Source organism: Falco peregrinus, chromosome 2 (genome assembly GCF_023634155.1).
Source record: "Falco peregrinus isolate bFalPer1 chromosome 2, bFalPer1.pri, whole genome shotgun sequence".
Lineage (NCBI taxonomy): Eukaryota > Metazoa > Chordata > Aves > Falconiformes > Falconidae > Falco > Falco peregrinus.
Window position 1 is genome coordinate 7773165 of NC_073722.1, and position 26540 is coordinate 7799704.

Consider the following 26540-nt stretch of genomic DNA (forward strand, 5'->3'; position numbering starts at 1 on the left):
ATAGGGAGAAATATTGCCTCTACTTAGTTGTCATAACTGTAAATGTTCAGTAACGATATGCTACAAGGTTCTGTAAGAGTTTCATGCTGGTGTACAATTAAGACTAGTTATTTCTATAAGGCATTTTGAAATTAATATAACTTAAATAAGATTAGGCTTATCAACAACAGATCAGTAATACAATCATAGAATGGTTTGGGCTGGAAGGGACCTTAAAGATCATCTAGTTCCAACGCCCTGCCATGGACGGGGACACCTCCCACTAGACCAGGTTGCTCCAAGCTCCATCCAGCCTGGCCCTGAACACTGCCAGGGACGGGGCACCCACAGCTGATCTGGGCAACCTGTGCCAGTGTCTCATCACCCTCACAGTAAAGAATTTCTTCCAAATATATAATCTCAGTCTACCCTCTTTCAGTTTAAAACCATTACGCCTTCCCCTATCACTACAGGCTCTACTAAGAAGTCTGTCCCCATCTTTCTTGTAAGGCCCCTTTAGGTACTGGAAAGCCACTATAAGGTCTCCCCAGAGCCTTCTCCAGGCTGAACAACCCCAGCTCTCAGCCTGTCTACACAGGAGACGTGCTCCAGCCCTCTGATCATCTTTCTGGCCTCCTCTGGACTCGCTCCAACAGGTCTGTGTCCTTATGTTGGGGGCCCCAGAGCTGGACATAGGACTCCAGGTGGGGTCTCACAAGAGCAGGGTAGAGAGGGAGAATCACCGGGTGGCCACGCTGCTTTTGATGCAGCCCAGGATACAGTTGGCTTTATGAACACTTATATTTGAATAAATTTTTTTCTATCTTAATGCAGTATTTAGAAGTGTTACAACTAAGCATTTTCTTAAGTCTGCCATTCTCTATCAACAGCAAACAGTCAGGATTATTATCAACCATTTAATAAAACATGGAGAATAAAAGGTAAAATCTATATGGACAGCAGTGATTAATACTGAAGATGGTCCCAGTTTGATCTTCTTATATTTGTCAGTGTAGAATTTGCTATATTTTTCTGAACAAACAGACAGAAGTGCTCATCTGCTTTTCTGAATTAGTTTAGGGAAGCATCTCAAAAGGTGTACTGTGATATTAAAGGCCATTTTTTATGCTTGGTAGAGTTTTCCCTTGCGTGTGCTTGGAGGCACAAAGATAGTTGGGAAATCACTCTGTGATGATTCTTCTGAATTATGTGTAGCCAAAATCGGATGCAGAGCTGATGAAAGAGTACAGGATATGTTAGCAGTCCTGCTTCAAGCCATGCTTATAAGTAAATAATATTAATCCCTTCAGAGCAATGTAAAACCAAATTATTAAAGCTGGTTCCTGAAGAAACTTAGACCATGGTGGTTAATAAAAATGTCATGTTCCTTGAGTTATTAGTTCCTCCCTCACTATTGAGAACAGTTTTGAGCTTCTCCTACTTTATCCCAGAACTTGTATCTTGTGAGGGAAATGCAGCCACAGTACAATTCAGACGTTAACAGGTACTTCAGCTGGAGAGGAACGGAAACTATGCTGTGACAACAAAGGTTGTAGGAAACACTTCAGTATATGAAGGAGCTAAGGTGAAAGGGGAATTTATGTTGAAGGGGCTGTCTATTACAATTTCCAGATCTAGTGAGTTAACTCAAAGTCTGAAGTCTTAATTATTTTTGTGCCTGATTTTGCAGTTTAGTTTAAAAACACAAGTACGTTATAATGCAATGTTAATAATCTCTCTAAGTCTCATATCTGTATTTTTTAATTGCCTCCATCTGGTTATTGAAACAAAACAAACCCAAAAGAACAAGGCTAGCTGCTCAGCTGGCAAAAAACATACCTCAGTTGAAATTAGTGGAACCATACCTGTTTGTATCAGCAGAGAAACTAGCCTACAGGTGTTAACGGCAAGTACAATGAAATTAATCTATCCACATATGTTTTCTATGGTGATTTTCCATTTTTCTATGTAGCTAATATGGGAAGTGCAAAAGTAGTAATGAAATTATATTTGTAGATATACATACATCATTTTTAGGTGCAAACAAAGATGTTATTCAAAGATAATTAAGAGACAGTAAATGCAGATTCAGTGAAATGCTTCAGGCAGACTGTTTGTACAGACTTTCATTTTAATGGTCCTCTCTGCAATAATTACCAAATTGTTTGTGTAGGTTATTGTTACATGTAATTGGTCGGCAATTTATGTTAGGTAGGTTTGCTTTCATTAATACATACTCTTTGAGACACTAAATTTTGACATTCTCCTCCAGAGATTAATATTTCATTATTTTTAATTGAAAGATGATAATTTCCTGATATTTCCTACATAGGATTTTAACACATATGTTTTGCTCTTGAAACATCTTCTGCTTCAATTAATATTTTTACGGTAGTCAAGAGAAAGTAATTCAGGATATAGCTTGACAGGACAGTATTTCATATATGTGTCATACTTAAGGTGGGGCAAATATGTTTGTATGTATGTATGTATTTATCCATCTGTCTACCTACCTACCTACCTACCTATCTATCCAAGCATATCCCACATACAGAAAAGTTTAAAGAATCAGTTCAGATAAAGTTCTTACTAGTGATCTGCTGAAATAAAAAGCATCTTCAATAAGCTATAATATCTAAGCCTATATTCAACAAAGTTGTAAAGTACACACCTGAATGTAAGCATGTGTATAAATTTATGCCACTGTGGAAAACTCATATTTGATTTTGAGCGTGTACTTCAGGGCTTTGTGGCATTAGAGCTTTGGCATTGTGTATTCCCACAGAAATCTCACCATTAAAGGTCATCCTAACTTCGGCAAAAACTATAGATACACTCTCGGATATGATCTCAGAATGTTTGCTCGCCTATATGTATGACTTGTACATCATGAGAATAAAACAGGACTTATTCCAAACGTCAAGGCTTTTCGCTTTTACAGGTCTGACATGATTTTGCCACTAGTATAAGTAATTGCCAATTTAGAGATGACATGTCTTATTTCAATAAAAATATCAGATATCAATTTCTAAGGGATACAGTTTCATACACTTCTTCATTACAGCTAATTTTACCACACAGTGCTTGGTGTTGTCTCTGTTAATCACAAACACTTGACAACGGAGGAAGCTATGTGCTTTCACATTGTGATTGCTCTTCTGTGAAAAATTTTATGATGTATCCTGGACATTTCTTCTAATAATATTTCACAGGAGGCAGTGAAGAGCTGCACTCCCTTGCAAAGGAAATCTCTGTACCAAAGAGATTGTGCCTAATACATCTGTAGAAGTGTCCGCACTTCTCTGAGGCATACTCTATCATATAGTAAGGATGTAGTAGGATTCTTCTCCCTCTCATTCTTCAATTTTGCTTTGAAAGCAAAGACTGACTGAATTATGATCATGTTACCTTCTGCTTCCTTTTTCTGCTGACTTGCAGTTTGTGGCCAAGTCTCTGCATCTCAGGTTGTCTGAAGGGCCTGTCGCAGGCCCTTCCACACTCTGAAAAGGTAAATTTCTTGTGCATCTCCCAGTTTATTAGTTATGTGGGATCATTGCAATATGGTTCTACAAGTCTATAATGCTAAAAGCATTACTAAAAGTCTTGCTCCTTTTGTAAAAACACAGCCTTTTCAGCTATTTCAAGACTACCATCTCCTGCCTGTGTTCACCAGGAATTTCTGTGGGTCCAAGGCACTTTATGTCAATAAGCAATGTTTAAACAGTCATTGCAGAGTATGGCATGAGTTTCTCAAAGGGGTAGTATTAGAAGGATGAAGCAGAGTGCCTAGATGAAGGAAGCTGAGAGTTCTGCAATGGCTCGAAATAGACATGAACAGCAATTTGATAAAACAGCTTAAAACTGTATCAGTTTTCCTACCATTGCCTCAAAACTCGCATCTCAATGACTGATTGGAGGTACAGAGTCCACTGCTGAGGGCCTTGATCTTTAGTTGTCTTCCACATTCTACATACATCAATTTAAGAGCAGCCAGGAAAAAGCAATGGATTTACAGCTCCTTTGGTGTGTGAAAAACTTTCTGTCTCTGACAGTTTGTGAGAGAATCATGGATGGTTTTTTTGAAAGTTCTCCCACAGTTTACCCCCCTCAACCTTGGAGCGTTACTGTGTGTGTTGTTAATTGAATCCAGTGTCAACATTTTCTGATCAGATACTTGGAACTCTGCATTGCTGGAGTTACATTTGCTCATAAAAGAGGAGTCTTCCTCTCATATGTTTGTGCAGACTTACATAGAATTAGCATTTATAACATCCCGTTTAGTGTGGGGTGTCAAAAAGTAAGGATCTGTCCAGTGGGTGTTTGAGACATCTTACTGTTTGGTAAATGAGTTGGGATTTTTTCAAGATTCAGGAGAAGCTTTTTCTATTAAAATGTCTTCAATTTTTCCTCAACAGTCTGAACTCTGGGATGCTTAGTTAATTATAAGTCTGTTATTTTCACTGTCAGATAATAGCTGTCAACATCTTTAATGGACTGCCTGAAACAAGCAGCATTTTAGACATGTTGGTGATTTTCAGCATTAAATTAAATTTTCTATGATTCTAACAGCAGAAGCCGAGCTTCCTGAATTATGCCAAGAAGGAATCTGCTACTTATTTTGTAACCCATATAAAAGGCTTATAATGAAGAAGATAAATTGTAGACAGATGAGTAGGATCCCTATCTTTTTTCTATACTAAGTAGTCAGAAAAATACTAACTTCTTAGAATAACGTTGTGCCTTCCAAATGTAGCTTTAATAGCATTCTGCCCCCTGGTCCTGTACAGACTCATGGCTCATACAGTTCTTGCCTATAGACCTTGCCAGGTCATTCATGCATAGAAGTTTCTAATTCATACTGCATGGGCTGGTGTGTTGGGCAATTCTGCAAGTGGTGAAGCCATACTCTCTTCCCATTTATTACAGCAAGACTCTTTCAAACTTTTGTGAGAGTTTTGCCCTTTGGGTAGCTACTTAAGATTATAATTAAGTTACCCACAATCTAAGGTAAGTGTACTGACTTCATGGAATAATTCTCTTCTCTAATAGGTAGACAGAAAATTTTATAATTAAACAAAAATAGAAGCTGAAGAAAAAATTTTTCACTGCTTCCAAAAGACCAACAATGATTCCTTCCCAGCAATCTATTCAGTATCATACACAATTTTAGTAGAAATAGATTTTCTTTAAAAGGTGTAGCAGCTAATTTTCTCTTCCTTTCATTGTGAGAGTCTTTTTGTATCAGTCATAACTTTTAGAAATGGATGTTCTACATTGGGTTTCTTTTCTTGGTGACTAACCTATTTTCTTGCATTAGCTCAGAATAGTACAACTAAGCATATGGAACTTGGGAGATAGTTAAAGTCAAGCATTTGCAGTTATGAAAGATAGATTCTGAAATGCACAGATATGCCCAAGGCCGTATTTTCTTTTGGACCAAGTGCTTAAACACAGGACAGGCTTAGATTTCTAACTTAGATTTACAGGTAGCACACAATACTATTTTGTTTTGTGAAAGCAATTCACTATAAAATTGTTTTGCTTTTTTTTTTTAAAAAAAGTGGGTGTTTGCTTGCTTAACAGTGAAAAGATGATGAAGAAACCATTTATTTTTTTCTCTTTCAAAATTAATCAAAATGTTGAAGTATTGGTTGGGGTTATGCTGGTTCATAAAACTATCTTACTGGACAAGACGTGTGGCTGAGATAATTAGGCATCAGGTTTTGGAAAAAAGTGCAGTAACTTTACAGCATACCTACTGTAATTGTAAATATAGATGTCAGATGAATAACAGTTTATCCAAGAACAGTATTTTGATACATTTAATTGGGCTGTCAATAATTTCTCTGTAAGATGTAAGATCTAAGATGAAATCTAAAAATTGTCCCCCCCCGTAGAAATATGGGGCTTGGCAGTCTTCATTTCTGCCACCTTCCAGTAGATATGCTTAGTCAAATAAATGTTTAAAACTCTATAGAAAATAGCTAGTCACTTAGCATGGAATAATGAGACCGTCATTCTTTTGCATGTAAATTAACTGATGGATGATGAGAGTTTACAGATTTGATTTTCAAAACATGTAAGGAAGCCCAAGTTTAGTTTATTTGCATCAGGAGAATCCTGATTCAACAAGACAAGTAGCATGTGCCTATCTTTTACTGCAAAGGTAAACTCATTAATTTAAACAGGACTGCTTACATGCCTAGTGATAGGTGCCTTTACTAGGTAAGTTGAATTCCCTTGACTAGACTCCAGTGACTATTTTCCTGGAGCTGCTAGCGAAAGAATGAAAATTTCTGGGAAAAGTAAAAGTAATGCTTTGTAATCACCGAGAAGTTATTATGTAATTATCTCAAAATAAATAGCTAGATTAAGAAATGTATAATCTTTTATAAAAAGAAAAATGGTGAATCAGTGCAGAGGACCGCCAAGTTCCAAAGAAATAACATCAGACAGTTTGTGATTGTGACTGACAGCTGCTGTATGTCCTTGTGGCTTGATCAGGATATGTAAGAAACTTTTAATGTTTCAAATGTTGAGTACTGTGTCTTTGTAGCATCTGTCTGCTAACCATCTATGTCACTTGCAAATGAATTCATAAATCCAAACTTCTTACGGTTTTCTTACAGGCATTATTGGAGCTCTATTTATGTTGACCTCTTGATGATAGTTACCTATGTTGATTACTTTTACACATTAATTAGCATCAGTAAGTGCTGATAAAGGCCATGTGTATCATATTTCTGAAGGTCTCTCACCTTCTGTAAGCAAATTACTAATCTACGTTGATTCAAATTATTCCTTAAAACACTGTTTCTGCCAAGCTTGTTATTGCTAGTACATCCAATTTACCATACTGTTGCACACTAAAAAATCCCCAGCCATCCTGTAATCTTTTCTTTTGTATTCATTTTGTTTTGTACAGTGCTGAACCACTGACAATCTTCAACAGAAAAACAAAATACTGTTTTCTGTATATCCATCTGAAAATCCTTCTATCCATCATCTGTCCACCCTGTTGCTGTTGTTTATATATCAAATTTTTACTGTCTTTTTCCATGGATTAGTAGTAAAAATCTAAGCTCTCACAGTTTTTCATTGCAGTTCAACACTTTGGATTTGCATGTGTAAACCTGACACTAAATAATACTCAATGAAATACAAAGCAGTATGTGCTTTGTATGAGTATATGAATTTTCAATTTAAAGCCATGAGGAATTTTATTTCTTTACATCCCACATAATGGGAATGAGTTTAAAATCACAAATAGATTATTATAATTCAAATATTTAACAGGTACCAAAACCAGGTAAACTCTTATAGGAGTAATGTTTTATTTTTTTACAACTATAAGATTTAGTCAAAAGATGAAAGAATGGTTATTTCCTCAGTAAATAGTTTTATTTTTTCTTGAAACACTCATTTTCCTCTATGCTGAGAAAAGTGGCTAGAAAATATACTGTTATTTTGCCCTTTGCACTGTATCATGGATGAGGAAGCGCTGTGATTTTTTCTTAGCTTTAACTACTAGGCCATAGCATCAGAGGTTGGTTGTTGCTGTTTTGTGCCAAATAAGGGATATTGTATATTCACAGGGCTGAATCATTACTGCTTCTTCTCTGTGTTGTAGTACCCCACAAAATCTTCAGTTATTTCTTTTCAGTAAAACATGGATAAGCTTTGGTTTTCCTTTTTTCCTTGTCCTAGGAATCCTTCTATTTTTTACATCTTTCCTACCTAGGCTAAGAGAATATAGTTTTACAAGCATGTGTAAATTATCTATTAGCCACAGAACCATATCAGGCTACATACACATGTGATTATGAATTTATGCCAATTTATGATGAATTTAAATTATTGATAGAAACGCTATTTACAGACAATGTCAAGCGTAACAGAAATAATTCTGATAACATCAACTGATATTTGCAGAGTTACAAACATTTTCTGATTTTCACTTGATAGGCAAGAACCTTAGCAATGATCATACATGACCTGATCCATAGAAATGACATCTTGTTTTTATTTATTCCAAGATTATAAGAAGTTCTGTGAAAAAATGTTTACAGATGACAAACTGACAATCCTGAAGACTGTTTTTGTTAGTTACATTGTAGTTACCTCACTATCAGCAGCTACAAGAGCTTTCCCATTGCCTTACTCGAGTACCTCACTAGGGAGCTAGAATGACCATTCTTAGTTATTTAAGAGTGTTCCAGTCTCTAACCCACTTCTGTCCCTCGTGTATATGGTGTATATGATTTTGCTAGCACATAGATATAGTGATATCTGTTGTAAATAAATTTTAAAGCCTGTAACTGAGCAAATAGTTAAGTTTGTCCATAGTAGGTAAACCTTATAGCAATTATTACAGTCAAACTGGATGGAAATAAATTTAAATATTATTTTTTATCAACTACCCTTCGTATATAGTTTATTCAACAAGTTCTGTTAAGCTCACTGGGATGAGAAAGGAGCTGCAAGCCCTCTCAGAATCAGCTAGGTGTGTTAGTAAACTTACCTTTCTTTGTTTCAACTTCATGTTGAATGAACTTACTGGCTTTGGTTTCTATTGCTGATTCGTCTGCACTGCAAAATATTTCCAAAATGAAAGCAATAGCAGTGCTACCTTGCGATGATTTTGTAGTAATAGTTCATGAAACAAAGTTTTTTTGTAAGTTAAACTACAAACAGCTCCTGGTATGCAGGCAATGACAATACTACAGCCATATAGATTTTTATGGATTTTTACAGGAACAGGCATTCAGATCCCCCCCTGTGGTGGCTGAAACCTCCTTACTTGATGATGGGCAGTTTTATGGTGCTATAGTGAAACCGGTACCTGGAGTGGGGAAGGGAGAGAAAAGGGAGGGGGAAAAAACAGGGTGTTTTCAGCAGCTAGCTTGAAGTATCTAATTCAGGAACTTGCTTCCCCATATAGTAGGGAGTAGTCCACTGTGACTGGGACTGAATTTGTTGTACGTGATTATTAATCACCAAGAATATGACCAGTTTTCCATTATTTGGGGCAACAGAAAATGTAATAGGACACCCTGACAACAGAAGAGCTTCCATAAAAAGGTAATAGTGCAAGTACAGGTACAGAAGCACAGCACTGGGTTGTGTCTTCAGCCCTCTTATTTCAGCTCAGAAAGAGCTGGAGTACCTCCAGATCATGCTCCCTATGAGGACTGGAACAAAGTTACAATGGATGTTTTGATTTGCCATATGAAATATTTCTGCCGTCACCTAGTCCTTTACCTCCAAAAGAGTCTGTCCAACCTACCATAGGTATGGTCTGCTCCCCAGCAGAAACACCTTTCTAGTTGTCACTTCTAAATCTAGCACACAGGCCTTCAGCTCCTGAGAACTGATGGTATATCCCACTTTGAAATGCCCCTTACCACGTCATGTCTTTTCCTGTAACCCAGCAGAACTCCCACTAAGCTTTGGGCCCACAGAGACCAGGGTCCTAAAAGCTTATACTCCTAGAGCAAGCTCATAACCCAGCTCAAACCATCTGTCAGGGAGCCCTATCACACATTTCAGAGAACTTGTCCCCTTCCAATCTAACTAATCCAAGGAGCCTGTTCCCTAAACCACAACCTGATCTCAGCCAAACAGAACAACCTTATTTTATGATACCTTATCTAGAAGCTATTTCTAACCCATCATAGACTTTTCCTTAAACCTACAGCCTTTCTCAGAGTGCTCCCAGCTCAACACAGGTGAGAAAGATCTAAATCCTAATGGCCCAGCTGCTGCTGTGTCCCTGTGTTACTGGCTGGCTTCAGAGGCAGCTTGGCTACCTCTCCTTCCTTTTCTCTCTGCATGATTAGTGTATTGGGTAGCTTTGTTTAATGTTTTCTAGAAGATAGGCTTAGTCTTCGGTTGCTTTTTCAGAATTCCTGATCTACTCAATGCGATCTCCAAAGGACGGATTGTAGAAACAGGAGTCTTCCCTGAATGACTAGTGTAGGTTAGTTTGATACAAAACTGTGCAATGTGATGTCTCAGTTTTCTTCAGAAGGCAGTAAATTATATTGTGTGTGAAAGGAAAATTCTCGCTGTGAGAGCGATGTGTTACGTGACTGACCTCTTTAAAAAGAACTAAACTAGTATCACCTAGCTGTTACTGTGCTTCTTGTTAGATCTCAGCATCGTTACTCTGATGGTGAAATGTAGGCAAAATGATCAAAATTGTTTTCCAAGAGGTTTAGTTTGTAAGTATGTTACAAGAAGTTGTTCTCTAATGGCTGGTATTCACAGAAGATAAAAAGTGGATTTTAGTATTACTTATACATGCTTTGTAAAGCTATTCAAAAATCCCTTGTTAATTTCAATTTTGCATGTAAATGTTCAACTACTTTTTTGTAATATTCTTTTTATAGAATAGAACATAGAAGATATTATTACTAAGTTTACAGTACTTTTATGTTTTATGTTTTTTCTTAATTTGCAACTAAGTTAATATGTTTTATTATTAACAGTATTTCCTTCAAGAATGTAGTCCCTTTTTTGTTTCAAATGATTCAAATGTTAGGACTGTTCAAAATTCCTTTGTAGTTAAAATTCAAAGTTTAAAACTTTAATAGTTGCATTTAAATGATTTTTGAGGTTTGCTGGCTATTTTATCCTACTGTAAAAATACCTTCTTCAGTGATACTGAGTGTTGATCAAGCTGTATCAGCCCTGGAAGAAAATAGACCTCTCTGGGCATATCTTTTCTGTTCCTCTGCTGTGACTTCTTACAAGTTTTCCTCTAAACTGTAGTGAAAACACAACCATGTAGTTTGCTCTAAAAGTGGCACAATTGATACTTTAACAGCTATTTGCCAGGGAGCGCTAGCAGAGTCTGAAGTCCAAAGCAGGGCTGAAGTTATGGAATTTAAAAACATTTTACAAGAACGTATTCATTGGAACTTGGCTTGTATGTTAGCTGTAACAGGAGTATTGTATGCAATTTGGCAGAGTATAAATCTTCTGGACTCCAATTTTGGCATGATCTAATTCAAATTGAGCCTTGTTTTGTAACGTAACAGCTACTAAAAATGCATGTGCTGTTTAGTTGAGTGACAAGAGATGCAAGGATTGCTACCTACAAGTAAATCTTAGGCATGTTTACTGTATTCCCTGGAGAGAGTTTAACTATACAGTAACTTTTAAAAAGAATTTGATTGTTTTTTCTAATACGTGGTAGAAATTCTGGTCTGCTTATGAAATAATTTCAGAGTCTTCACTTTTCAACTTCAGTATCTGAATGAATTTTGGAAAATGAAAATACTTGGAGATGTTCAAAAAGGGCAATGTACCATACTCACCTATCTAATGTGGTGAAGAGTGAAGAAAATTATATTAAACTATGTTATAGGTGGGACAAGTAAAGGGACTGACTGTGATGTTTTATAAAAGCTCAGTCACAAAGCCTAGTAATTTGTCATGAAATTTCCATTTCTCTATTTAGCCATGGAAGCCTGCAGCTAGTACTGTTGAGATACTAATGAAATTGATGGGAAGGAACCCTTTAAAAGTAGATTCAGATAGGAAAAATCCCGCTTTTGTTTGTAACAAGTGAAATACACAGGGCCTGAAAATAAGAGTTATATTGCTAATTTAGAATCATTTTCTCCTCTTCTAAAAAGCCAGCATTTTAGTCTTAACTTTCAGTGACAACTGCCCCTACTATATGAACAAATTTAAACTAGGATTGCATTTGTACTTGCAGTGTCATTCTCCCTTATTCAGTTATAATCTAGAATATTATTGATCTACTGCTAGTAACATGCTTTGGGGTGATTCAGACTCTCCTCAGCTTCCAGGGAACATACACCTTGGAGTAAAATGTAGAAGAGCTGTGCATTTGTACGGACAGGGTGGACCAAAGGATGTCTTCTGGGTGTGGGGTGTCCTGAGATAATGAAGTTTATAGATAGTCAGAAAAACTCATGTGACAATCCTTACCAATTTGGTAGCCAAAGCAAAAACCCTAATGTACCCAGTTAGTAGCTATGGAAAATAAGAATCACTGCTTGCAAGGTCATGTCTTCCATGAGAGCATTAAAGTGTTTCTAGCGCGTTTCCAGTTTTCCAGACATTTGTGAGGCAATACACATTTGAATGCAGATGTGCTGCCTTTAAGTTCAGTAATGAATAGATCTTTTGTTTCCCATCTTGTATAAAGGTGCAAAGTCCAGATGTGGACATAACTGCTACTAATATTCTGGAGGGATGAGTTGGGTTTTTTTTTTGGTGTTGTTGTTTGTTTGTTTTTTTCTTAAATTAAACTTAGAATTGGCAAATAATTAGAAATTATTTGGCAATTCACATGTAGAGTTGCCCAAGTGATGATTGCCTTTTACACTGATGTTCTATAAGAGAGATAGCTTTTGGGTTTTAGGTAAAAGGAGGTTTGGAGATGAGTAACTGAAAGCCGAAAGACAGTGAAGGATAGCTGAGTGTGTTGGCTAGCATAATCTTAGTGAAGTATACAACTGGACTAATTTATTTAAAGTGTTTATATTAATGAAACGCTGGTAAAATCACCTTAATCTTGTAATCCAGTGTTGCTTGCTCTGCATAGTATTTAGTCCACTTTTAAAAGGCTGTGTATATCTCATATGCTAGTGATAACATAATAGGAGCACATGGAAATCCTATAACGATTGGAGAAAAAAACCTCTCATGAGAAGCAAAACAGATGCAAAGCTATAACCTTGCACCTGGAAATCTTTCACACGGCAGTTCTGTGCATTCCCAGCCACCCCATAAGGACAGAAATAAACACAAGCAGCTGATAATGTGATTGTGAGGAATGTGTTGACCATGATGATGACAGGGTGATACATTTACCCTAGAGAGCGAAGTGCACCTGTGAAGTATTAGACTGTGCTTTTTTACTAGGACATCATTTTAGAAATATTTAAGAGTAAGCTACAGGATGGAAGGAGAGGGCAGTTAGAAGAGGCTGGGAAGAGGTTAATGGTAGACATTTGGGGAAAAGCAGTGTGCTTTCAGAACAATCTATTGCGGAGCTTTGGAAGCTTATTCCATTCTCATTAAGAATAGATCCTATGCAGACAAACCTCTACCAATGCAACCAATTAAATACATTGGAATTCGTAAGCAAGGGGAGAAAACTCATGGTTTATATTCTAGATGCATAATTCAACATGTAATTAGTGATGTATACTTGAGAAAGTAAAAGGGAATTTTTCAGAAAGCTGATTTGGTTGTACTGACTGTTTATTTCTAATCTATGTTTTATGTTAACACACCAAGTGGTACTGAAAGCATTACATGCATCAAAATTGAAATTACTGTTAGTTTGTATCATCTGGGTTTCCAGAATTCTTGGAATGTTATCTCCAGTACTCACAAATAAGTAATGTTTGTGATAATACTTAAAGAAAACTCTGCATGTTAGTATTGCTATTTCCAAGTGATCCCTTTCCATTTTGGGGTTCCCCTGTGGGATGAAAGAAATAAGATATGCTTGCGGGTTGGTTTGTTGTTTGGGGTTTAATGTGGGTTTTGGTGGGTTTTTTTTCGGGGGTGGGGGTACTGTTTAATGTAGCCTTATGGAAAACTTGGCAAACCTTAAGCTGGCTTGTAAGGGACACGTGTGGATCAGGGTGTTTTGTAGGGAAGGTTCTTCTCAGTTAGCTGCTGTTGTGTCTGGGAGATGCTGAAATACATTGGTCAGTTTACCTACTCCAGCATTTTGTTGAAACTTGATGAAAATGTGTAATCTTGTACAAAGGCTGATAAAAAGAATATAATACCATCTGTATAAAATAGGGAGTATGTTTTGTGCAGGCTTATGAACAGATGCTAGCTGACATGTTTTAGCCAGAAACTATGAAATTAATGATAAGGTTTCCTGGGAAAAACACTCTGTAAGTATTTGAGGAAAGCAGTTCTGAGCTTAAAATGTCCTCACAGTCAGTTGGATAAGGACTGATTTGGCTTGCCACCAAGGAGAAGTAGATTCTTCACTGGCAACACCTGAAAGGAAAGGCAAATGCTGAATAGAGAGTTTAATGGTGAAGCAAATAGCTGTAGGGAGCTCAGAGCCAGGTTTTCTAGTGTGAAGAAAGTGACAGAGGATACCAGGAGGCAGAAACAGTAGAACACCTGGATGTAGAATACAGTTTTTGAGATGATAGATTAAATTTTCTTAATCTTTCTGTTGGAATCAACCTTAGGAAGAAAAAAAAAAAAGCCTGGAAAATGAGTTAATATTTTGGCAGTCTGTCCAACATTACTTTGCTAGTGAAGTGGAGGAAATCAATATTAAATATATTTAGGAGTACATTATGCTGAGTTATGCTGACCTCATTAAATATATCACTCACAAATGGCTACAGTACAATCAGTAGCAGGACAAAATTTGAATCGTAGTCTGCTGAAGCTGACTTTTATGGCAAAGACATGAAGTAGGTTCTTCAGGACAGGGCTGGGTGAAGTTTATCTGAGATTCTGAAGCTGGTTAGCCAGAAGATTAGCTGCTGGGAAATAAAACTAATTGAAATCTCAGTGCACCAGGAGCATGTCAGACTTCCCAAGCAGCCCTCAGAAATGTGCTAAAATGGGTCTGGTCACACACTTCAAAATGGAAGGGAAACAGTGAAAAGGCTTTCTGGGACTTAACCTGCCTTGTGCTTCAGGGTAGGGGATGGTCTGGCTCCAGGTGATGCCTGGGGACACTGGACACTGCTGCCAGCAAGCTTTACAGCCTTCTGCAGAACTGAAAGCTGCCTTGCTGCTTGCCGAGAAGGCAGCCTTCTGTGGCTCCGAGTAATACCGTGAATGTGTTTAAAAGGAGGAAAACAAGAAGAAAGAGGTAAGGGACTAGTACAACTAAGAGTCCTAAATGGAATGAAAAAAAGATGTTTTTCAGACTCAGTACTTGATTTTTGTGTTTATTAATTGAAAACTGCACTAAGTGGATGTGGATGGTCTTTAGAAATGGAATGCTACTACTGATACAGGAATGTATTGGTTCCAAGTACAACATGCCAGAGGAATCTGGGTTTAGGATAGAAAGAAATGCTTACTGATGCATCCAAATTCTAAAGAGAGGAGACTGAGACCAGAAACTTCAGAAAAGGGTATTTTACTACCTTTAAGAATAACTATGTTCAGCACCTGCGAAAGATCTTTTAAGTCATGTGTCACCACTGTCTACCTTGTACCATTCTTTCTGCAGCAGCACCCAGTTATAGTAAGAGTCTATTTAAGTCAATTTACATAGGTCAATTAGGCATACACTGCTTTCATACTAGTAACACTTCTACACAACTTGTGGCTTTCTTTATTATTTTGTATTTTTTGGATTTTTTTAATGGTGTTTGAAGTTGAGGCATCTGAAAAAGCCAGTTTGCCTGCCTGGAGTAAGATTTGCCCTAGGATAATAACCAAGTGGTAATCTATGAGGTTTCTGTCAGCTGAGGGCAAAACTGCAAGTATTTGCAGGCTAGTCAGTCTGCAGTGTCTTGAGTAATCTCATTGAGGGGAATTAAATCCCTTAGAGTATGGAATTCAACAGTTGGCTGGTTTTGCTAAATAGGGCCTGGTAAAATTTCTTGAGTTACTAGGACAGATTCATTTGACAAAGTTTTAAGTTTCTCCTAAACATTTTGAAAAATGTTGCAGTGGGATGTTATAATCATCTAATAGATTAAACCGATTTGAAGGGTGTGTATGTGATAATAAACTAAACATTGCAAGTCTTGTTTCTTTAGGGAATGAGACTAAGTGCGCAGTCACTTGGTGTTTGTCCCTCCCCTAACAACTTTTGAAGATATTAATTTCAACCAAAGCTGACAATGCAGATCAATCTTTAAGCTACTCCACTCGATTTTTATGAGCTTCATGAAAACACAATCCATCTCTCCTACCCAGCTATCTATCAGTGCTCTCATTAGGGAAGTGTGGTAGTGTCAGTTCAACCCTCATCAGTTATCAGACAGATCATCTGTAGGTGGCAGCAGTGGTATGAATGCCCTGATTACTTCTGTCAGATAGTGATTTTGTAGGCATGGGAGAATCCAGTTGTGAGTGCTAAAGCTGTAGGAAATCAGTCTTTCCTAATTCTGCTGTCCATATTTCAAATCAGTTTTACTTGAGGCACTGGTATGAAGAAACCATAAAAGTGCTTAATATTTTCTAATGAAGCTATTGGCAGCTAATAAGCTATGCACTTCTACAGGGTCCTTACTAAAAATATTTAAGAACTTGAAGGTAAATGTGAAATTCAATTCTGAATACATACATTTGGATACTACATCCTTTGTCTATATGAATTCATTAGCATTGATTGATCAATTGCCTTCCAAAAAGGTAATCAAGGGGTAATCTTGTTAAAGATAAATGGACTACTTAGCATGACTCAAAATGTCAGAGGGCCAAATCTTGATCTGAGGGTGGAGAATAACCTTGCGGTTACATTGGGACTGTTAAATTGAGGAAGGCAAGAGGGACTCATTCCAAAAGGAAGTGAGTTTTTGCTAGGTCTCTAAGTCAGAGGAGCCTGCAGCTGGCTGATCCAGCAGCTTTGCTTTAATAGACAGTGCAGAAAGGAGAATGTGCAGATGGGGAGAATCGGGCCCATTTTGGTATCATGCAGTAATGAAAGATCAGGTCACTTGAGCTAAAGCTTATAATTTATTCCTGATGGTTTTAGTTTTTAAAATGGAAACATAAAGTTTTTTGGCAAGTGTTGGAATGAATAATATGGATAATTCCTAATAATGACCATTAATCAGCTTTCAAGAGAGTATTGCAAACTTTACTGTGTTTGAGTATTTCCTAATGGTCAGCTAAAAGGTGATGATACTAAGCTGTAAACAGCATTTGGAAAATGTGCTGCTTCTCATTATACTGGCACTTTAAAAAAAAAAAAATAGATCTGAATACCAGCTGTATGTTTACTTCATTTCTCTTCTGGAGTATCTTAATTTCCATTTTAACTACCAGATGTAAAATATGGCAAGCTTGAACATGTGTCTGTAAGCACTGGGGACCAGATCTTCAAAGGTTTTTTTTATTTCACAATTTTTACTATTATAAACAATAATAAACATTCTTAGCATCTTATTTATTTAAAATTCAGATAGTAATTATGGTACAGTCAGGTATCCAGAAACAATGGAAATAATGCTTTGTGAAACATTGGCCGCCTTGGTTCTCTATGTACTCTTCCAGTTTCTGAAGTTACATTGTACCATTTGGTAAAAACAGTATTTTGAACAATGGTCTGAAACTACTGGACTTCCTACATGGCCAGCTGCTAAGGAGAGCAGGCTCTGAAATGGAAGCCCCTGGCTTCTGAGAAAATTTGACTCTGGCATTAAGAGTGACCTGGAACCTCTCTGTGAATACAAAGGACTCAAAAAGATCTTTTTAGTCCTCCTGGTAATGGAGATGGAGTTTGTCTGCACGTGACTTCTGCAGACAGATTGTTTGCTTACAGCTCACTTTGTGTTTTCTGTTGCTCGCTTTGTCGCGGGTAGGATATAGACAAGGATTCATACAAAAAACATCTACAGCTAAATTGCTGAGTGCCCAGGATTTCATTCTCTACAAACCTTAAAATATTACTTCAGAGTAATATTTTAAGACAGAGCGATAGAATAAATGGCTTTTCAACTTGCATACAGTGGCAGCTGAAGCTGGCTAAGTTTCTCTTTTGCTCCTAACTTTGTTTGCCTTGAGCTGAGTAAATCTACTCATGTCAGACTGATCTGTTTTATAGGGACAGACTGTGAACAGTTCTGCTAAAACAAGAATCTCTCCCAAACAGATGAGAAAATAACTTTAAAATTGTCATTTGAGTTATAAAAACCTAAGGTGCTTTATGACAATTTTATTTCAAGCCGACTTGCAATTTTTTTTGTGTCATTTATGCAAAATTTAAAAATTATTCTGACTTCCACATTTATCAAGGTTTCATGTTTGTTGAACGCTTTTGAGTTGTGGCTTAATGGTACATAATTTTGTATTTTTGAAGAAACGTCTGTGACAAACCAGCTGGGGCTTACAGATTCATTCTTTAGTAAGTCATCCTGACTGGAGAAATTTCTGCATATGTTCTGATGCTACAGTTCATTTCCTCCTTACCTGATATTCCAAGCTTTGTTTTTGAGCCAAGGCAACTCATTGTACACTGATCTGTGAGGATTTCCAAACAATAAGGGAGACTAAACCACCTTACATTTCAAATTATTTTGTAATACACTTGCACATGAAAAAAATATAAGATGACATAAGGGTATTGCAAGGCTTTTTTTAAAAACTGCAAGTGGCTTTAGGAATATGCAGATGAGTTCTTTTTTGCAGACTGTTATTCATTACACTTTCATTTCTGTGGTCCAGTTTCTACATTTTAGGTTGTAACTTTTCAGGAAGCTGTAAAACATGTTTACCTAGGAATGAAGTGTTTCACCTGCTTCATTTCTAAACCTCTGTTTTAGTCGGAGGGAGCTCAGGATTGCTTGTCTGTCATATGCTGTGACTTGAAGCATCAAAATTTATGTGGCTGAGGAATTGTTCTGAGTAGGCACAATTCATATAGACTGCAGCTTTGGTTATCCCTGCGCAAAAGGTTGGCATAAGGTCAAGTTTTCTCCTTTTGACATGATCTGCAGTGAGCACCAAGTCTATACTGGAGCAAGAGATTTTGTATAAATACTGTAGAACTGCTGGGCTCTGGCTCAGGCCTGTGTTTCAAAGACAAGTTAAATGCATCTAAAGTATCCCCTTTCTTGTGGTGTCCATGCTGAGGGTTCCCTAGTGGTGAACCTATTGTTTGTTTTTGTGTCTTGACAAGTATTTAGGACTTGCATGGCAACAGCAGCAACAGAAGTACAGGGCCTTGGGCTTCAGATCTTGGGCATAGAAAGGTTTTGAGCCTGTATGACAGTCTAAATTACTGAACTATTGAGGAAACAATAGTTCAATTTTTCTCCTGATACTGTTTTGTTAACTTAATTCTTTCTTGCAAGGAAAGCTCAAGTGCTGTGTTTTGCTCTGTAGTGCTATTTATTTTTTATCCCAAATGTAATTAAAACCAAACCCACTTCTCATGGTCGAGTTAAATCACTTTCTTTTTCTGGTTTGTTTTTTTTTCACACTGGTAGGCTGTGCAGAAAATCACTTCTTCCAGTGAATGCCCCATGATTTAAAAACAGACCCCTGGTAACTATTCAGGCTGATTAGGTGGTGATCTGCATCAGCTACCACTGCATTAAATGGAAGTGGTTTGCACAAGCACTTCTGGTAATCAAACCACTTAAAGTGTCTACCTGAGGGTGCACGTGTTAGGAAGTTCCTTGGCTAGCAAAGACTCTGGTGTCTTGTAAACTAAACCATTTCTTTAGACATTTATGTCTGTATTTTGGCATATAAGTGTAGGCTTAGGCACTGCAGGTTGAATTTCCACCTTTACTTTTGAAATCTGACCCATAATCACTCCTAAAGCTAGCCGCAGTGCTGCCTGCGTGCTAAGGTGGGGCTTCTGTCAGCAACATAAGCAACACTGCCTGGGACACTCTCTCCGTTTGAAAAAAAACCCAACAAAACAACCCAAAAAGAAACAACGAACTGCCCCCTCCCCTCCAACTCAGGATCTTGTTCATGATGTTCAAGGAAATGGATGATGGTATTTTAAAAATAAACAAATTTTAAAAGTAAGTGCTTCTCTACCAGAACTCCATCACAGAATCTGATGAATTGGTCAAGCAGAGAAAGAACTGCGGTGCCCACTACCGTACTAATGCCTCATCCCCTGATAAGTAGAACGATATCAAGCACTTACAAAAGAATGGCTTCTTACTGCTTCTGCTAGTATTTTATTTTGTTCTTAAGGTAAAAGCAAGGCCCCAGCTATACGTTGAAGTAGATTTATGCCTGAGAATCCCAACATTTAAGGATAGTGTCACTGTTTACCATTAAAAGCTATTTGCACAATCTCTGTGTACAGACTTTTGTGATGGGGGGGGGGGGGGGTGTGTATGGGTTTCCTTGTTGTGTGTGGCTGGGTGAATATTACGTTGTTCAGCCTGTGACTCTGTCATGATCTGCTTACCCTTACCTGTTCCAGGTGTTCAGGATCTGGGATATCTGCAGTTGGTGCTGGCAGTCAGTTGAAGATGCAAGGACCAATCCTGAACTTTGAGGGGCAGGTTTAGGCTACCTTAGCTGTATCCTTCAGGGCAGGATTCCTCTGATCTAAAATATAACTTCCAAAGTGTTCTTGTGAGCTGAATGATTGATTTGCACAGAGTGAACAGAGGATGTAGCTTTCAGGTTTTCTCACATGGCCGCTTGCTAACCGTGCCATTTTGTCGCTGCTTGCTGCTAAGACAACTTATACTTTCTTGGTTTTGGGCAAGTGGCTATAACGTGAGGTGTGCCAAAGCATACTGAAGAACTGTTCGGTGATTCTTGTAATTGTTTGATTTGGTGGGTATGATGTTGAAAGTTTTGATGTGGCGTGACTTTGTAGGATCGGATATATCTGCAACTAAGCATTAATGTCTGGTGATGGATCCTTGTTTTTCTTTTATTACTGGGTGTAAGTGGTCGTACTTGGCCCCCATCTTCGTGGTGTGATGGCGTGGCACAATAGAATGAAGTGGCTTTGATATGTTTCTAGATATGAGCAAAAGGCTGGCTTGTTTGTAGGAATGGCCTAGCAAATTGATTGGGATTCAAGGAATGTGAGTTTTATTAAGGGCTTTTCCAGCATCAAGTATAGTGGCCTTGGCAGGTGAATTAACCTTCTTCTGTAGATTAAAAAGTTGAGACTTGGAGAAGCAAGTAACAATTGCATCCTTTGTGCAGGTTACAAAAATGAATTATTTATAAAATAAAGTTACTGTCAATATTACTGTAGCATTTCCATCTGAAATTATTCCAGAGAGTTTTTAATGTGAAGATCTAAAACAACTGTCTTTCAGGGCTGCTTCTTGTGCTTTGTGGTGGTAGAGATCCCTTTTTTCTTTCCATCCTCTTTCTGTCCCTTCACTGCCACCACCCAAAAAATTAGGATTGCGGTGGCTCTTTGTTCTGATCTTCCAGCTGACAGGAGGTACACCAGGTTCTTTTTTCACCTGTGACCAGGGTGCTTTTGTTCATGCATGTGTATGTGCTTCTCTGACCAATGGTCTCTTTTTTTTTTTTTTCTGAAGTGACCTCTGCAGCGCATGAGGTTTATGGCAATGTGTACTTTCATTATGTATCAGTGTTACTATGCAAGCTCACTGCATCTCTGTCAGAGGAAGAACAGCTTCTCAGAACAAGCCTACAGTATTATCTTTGAACATATGTTCTCTATTAAGTGAGATGAGGAAAGTCACTTAGTTTTCCTTCCATTTGGAGGTTAAAATGGAGGGCTTGTCTAAAAACAGATTGTAGTAAATTGGAGCTTTATTTGAACTGTATGTCAACATTATTAACTTTAAAATATATACTAAATTGATAGGTTTCCTTTAATTACCTCATCTTGAAAGCTGTTCTCGACAAACAAGCAAACAGTTCAAAAGTGATTTAATCTGCCTGAAAATGAGAAAATCAGAGCACTACTTTTCTAAATATGACTTTTGTTACAATGAATACTAGATAAACTATGTAATGTATTTGGCTCATTCTACTTCTTCCTGTTCAGAAGTAATAACAAATTTTAAAAATGTTTATGTCCAGGTTGTAGGGTTATTTTGCAGATGTGCAAATGTTGGCCTATACTTTGGGCATAGACAGCTTACTGGGTTGCAGAGGGGCTAACTTTTTCTGTGACCAGTTTGAAACAAGTTAAGTGACTGGGTCCCTGGAACACATGGTGTCACTGACTGATGTTTAAGATGGCTGTGCGAATGCTTCATGTATGAAATGCATTATACAAATATCTATGAGATTTCCTTGCTTTTAGACATTATTCTGAAGATTTTAATGATGTTGTATATGCCAGGAAAGCCAATTTGCTTTAGCATGCCACATAATCATAGACATTTCAGCAGCATTCACTCAGCACTACTTATGTATGTGCTACCCTTTCAGACTGAAGAGCCCAAATTAGGGGCCTTCTAGATTACCCTATTGCAGAGGAGAAACTGGGGATTTCTAGGGAAACTGAGCTGCTTTAGTACAGTTAATGAGAAACATGTGCCAAGTCTGACTTTCTTCAACACAGCACGTAAACAGAGACAGTTTCACAATTTGGAGCTTAAGACTCTTTCAATAAATAACTTGTTTTAAGAATCCACTTGTTCTTGACCAGAATGGGCCAGTAATTCAGGCATGGTTTTCTTCTTAATGTTGCTCCTAAGCGGTTTCCTTCCAGGTGAAACTTTGTAAAGGTTCGTATCCACACCAAAACTCAATAGCAAAGCTCATCTGCCTTTGTTTTAGGAAGAAGTGCTGCCTTAATAGGAATTGATGATCTTCCCGACCTAGTGGAGAGTGGTTCTTGAGTCCACCATTTCAGCTCTTGACAGAGTGTGAGAGAAACGTGACATTTTTAGGTCTTCCAAACTACTCATTTTCACCCTTTTCAGTGACTATATCCAGAATAATTAGCATCCAGAAGCGGTGCTTTCTGACAAAATGAATAGGGGATGTTAGAGTTCCTCTAGGCAACCGCTAGCTGTCTGGTAAAGGAGCCATGCAAAATTACCATTCTTTGCCCTTGTACTTCAAAAAATAAGTAAGAAATAGCAGATCTTGACCTACATTAAAATTTTGTTCTGAGTAGCTTTGGTAGTGGTTGATAAATCAGTTTTCTGTTAAATATTATGTTGAGTTTATTGTTGAATCTGCACCCTATTGTTAAACGGACAGCTTTATTGTTATACAAATTATTTTGTATATGTCAGTGAATCTAGCTGAGATTCCTAAGCATTTATGCAAAGAAATCAAGTGATGGTGCAGCATGTAATCCTGATTTGTCATGTAAGGTACAGATGCTTTCTTCAGTAGAAGAGACTGCACAGCGTTTTCTTCATAAATTGTGACTGTAGACATGGTATGAGTAACCTTCATTACTACAGCTGAAGGTATGGTGGTTCTGAGGCGTAATTTGGCTTACTATATTGTTCACATATCTGAAGGTGGTCTGCTCCCTTGTCAGTGTTTCTCTACACTCTCATGCTGAATTGACTAGTACTCATTTTTAGCCATCGTTCTGAGTCCCTCATCTCTGGGTTATGTTTCTCTTGACCCCCACTATAAGTACTAAAGCAAAGCATAATACCAGACTGCCCCAGTTGGTCACTTCCCCATTAAGTTTAATCTTGTACTTCCCATCCTTTCTACTATGTCTAGTTGTTTTTGTATGTACATCCTTTATTTATGCAAGTATGTCCACATTTGTGTTTTGCTGTTTTATTATGCATAATTTCCAAAATTATCCTCAGAAACTGCAAAACTTGCAATTGCAAAAGCTTTTTCCGCTGGAAAAAAGTTTTGTAATTGAAGTTTTGCAGTTCCTTGCTGTCCTTATAAAACTGTGATTGGTAATTGTCATTGGGGGATAGTAGTTTGTTAGTTTGTCACAGAGGGGCTTGGGATACTACTATAAAACCTAGTATTTTTTATTTATTTATTTATTTTGAAATTAGGTAAAAATAGCCTGGTCAGTGGAAGGCCTGCCCTGGGCTCATCTAGTAGTCACTGACTGTGTGTAACTGGTCTGATAATGTGCTGAACACTTTTAGGGTGCCTCAACTGCTGAATAGGGGCTTGTTTAGAGGTTATAGTTGTGTGAACATGATCAGAAGAAAATTCTTCAAAATGCCTCTGCATTTTTTGTGGTACTGTATTCAAGAAAAACAAGTATGCTTAGAAATCCTGAGAATCTCTGAGCCAAATGTCAGTGGAAAAGAATTTGCATAAGTTGGGACATTTTCCTTACCTCTAAAGGTGATGGCTTAGAACTGTTTTGGGATCTAGAAGGTGCAAAATTTGGACTAGACAGCATTAAACAAGTGACACATCATAGACAATAATTCAGTAGTGTGTATCAGGATGTTGTCTTTTCAATAGGAAGCCATAAACCCCAACAGTTGTACTCACCTCTCCTTCCCATATGCTCATAGTACATGTGAGTATCTTTTCATCTTGCCAATTATTTTTCACCCTAGTGGGCTGGCTACTCATCTTCAGTACTTCCTTGTTAGTTTTTGTGATGCTTTAGTTTGTGTTGTCCTATGTTTTATGTGGCAGCTTGTCATTAAAAGATCCCAGCAATTATCGCTCCGTACTACCAGCCTCTGCTCTATGGCCAAATTGTAGTTGAGTGAATTGAGTGGTTACAGTCTCCTTAGCTGTGAAATGTGAAGGAACTGGGGGGGCATCAAGCTTTTTCTCCTGCTTTTTCTATGATTATTTTGTAGCACTGCTATGCCTCCCTCAAAAGTTTCCATTCTGTATCCAAGGTTTCCCTCTTCCCTTGCTGAAAGTATAGAGAGTAAAACAGAGGTTGAATTAACTGCTTATGTTTACTTATTTTCCCCTCTTAAGATTTATTGTTGATAGCTTCATGCTACATACCACGTGAAAATACTGATTTGTATCTCAAAGAGCTCCTTTTGTAGAAATTATTTATTCAGAAATCCTTATGTTCTTGCTGAAGTTTCTGTGTCTGCCTTTCTCTGTGTTCTGGAAGTCAGTTGGTAAATGGACCAAGTAAATTACAAGTACAAGCAGGACTGAAACTATCAAAACCTTTGTAACTTTACGTGTGTAGAGCTGGAATGAATGTAAAAGTGTTTTGTGACATAAAGAGATGCAAAAAGAAGGCTCATTTTATGATACAGGCTGTATCATGGCTTTATAAAAAACACTTGCACGCGCGTTTACTTTCCAGGCAACAGGGCTGTTGCTAGAGGCCACCTGATTAAAAGCCTTCATCCTGCCATTCCCAGTATTGGGATAAATCGTAGAGCAGTGTTTGCATGGCTCAGTGTGTTTCATGTCATGTATCCTCACGTGCACACGTTTTTCATCGTTTATTGCTAATAGCGGGTACGTGTTAAAGTTTTTGATGCATTTTTTGTGGCATTTTGTATGTTTAAACTCTACAAATGTAGAATGGGAATGATCGTGTATTTTGTCTGAGGGAAATGGAACTGATCCTTGGGATACTTTTTGGTTTGTCTTCTCTGCCTATGCAACAGCCTTTTGTTGTTCTAGAAAAAGGCAGACACCTTCCACCAGCTAAACTTCTTCCCTTGCGTTTTTGGATTAGTAGTGCAAGCAGAGGATTTATGTCAAGTGTATTGTGTTTGCGTGGCAAGTTTTGGTAGCAGAGGGGTACAGGGGTGGCTTCTCTGAGAAGCTGCCAGAAGCTTCCCCCATGTCCAGCAGAGCCGATGCCGGCCGGCGCTGAGGCAGCCCCACCGCTTGCCGAGGCTGAGCCCAGCAGTGACAGTGGCAGCACCTCTGGGGTAGTGTATTTAGGAAGAGGAAAAAGTTACTGTGCAACAGCAGTTGCAGCCGGAGGGAGGAGTGAGACTGTGAGAGCAGCAGCCCCGCAGCCCCCGGGCGGGTGCAGGAGGCCGAGGGGCTCCAGGCCCTGAGCAGATCCCCCCGGCAGCCCCTGGTGCAGCCCCCGGCGGGGCAGGCTGTGCCCCTCAGCCCCGGGGGGCAGATGCCCCCCGCAGCCCCGGGACCCCAGGGGGTGGCCGAGGGGGCTGTGACCCGTGGGCAGCCCGCGCTGAGGCAGCTCCCGGCACCGGGCTGGGGCCGGTGGGGCCTGAGGGGCTGCGCCCTGCTGGGGGACCCGCCTGGGGCAGCCTGTGAGGAGCTGCAGCCCCGGGCAAGGGGCGCGTCGGAGAAGACCCCGGGGGAACTGTCTGCCGTGGGGGAACAGAGATTTAAGAGAAGATTTTAATGAGTTGATGCCTTTCGGAATAGGAAGCAAACCAGAAAACTTCTAACTGCTCTTAAAGGGTGGGGAAAGACTGACGGCCAATTAATGGTTTTCTTCAGCCTTCACTTACATGACTATATTAGTCAAAACCAAAGTTACCCTTCTTCGGGGTAACAGGAATGAGCACTTCTGTAAGTGTCCCATACCCCCAATATGCTTTCACTCTTCTTCCCTAAGTAGTCTTCCGGCAAAACGGACTCAGTTTTGTGTGGTGGTTTTATTTATCTTGTGACAGAAAATGGTTTTGATGGGGTGTGTGTGTATGTGGGGTGGTGGTGTTCCATTTTGTTTCCCCATACCACCACCCAGGTCTAGTAGGAACTGTTCCTGATTTGACCAAGAACTTCACAGCTGCTGCTCTTCTTCCTAGTGTGTTCAAAGTGATTTGTGAAGGGTTTTAACTTAATGCAATTAAGGAAGATACCCTAAGCTCTAGAGGTAAAAAAAAAAAAAAAAAAGGTTCTGATAATGGCAGTCTAAATGAATGAATGAACACATGCTTGCACTTCTCATTGAAATAAATCTCAAAGCTCTAAAAAAGGGACAATTCAAAATTTTTTTAAATTCCTGATTTCCAAAGAGAAACTTATGTGTTTTATAAATAAGGCTTTGTTACAGAACAGCTGAACTGTCC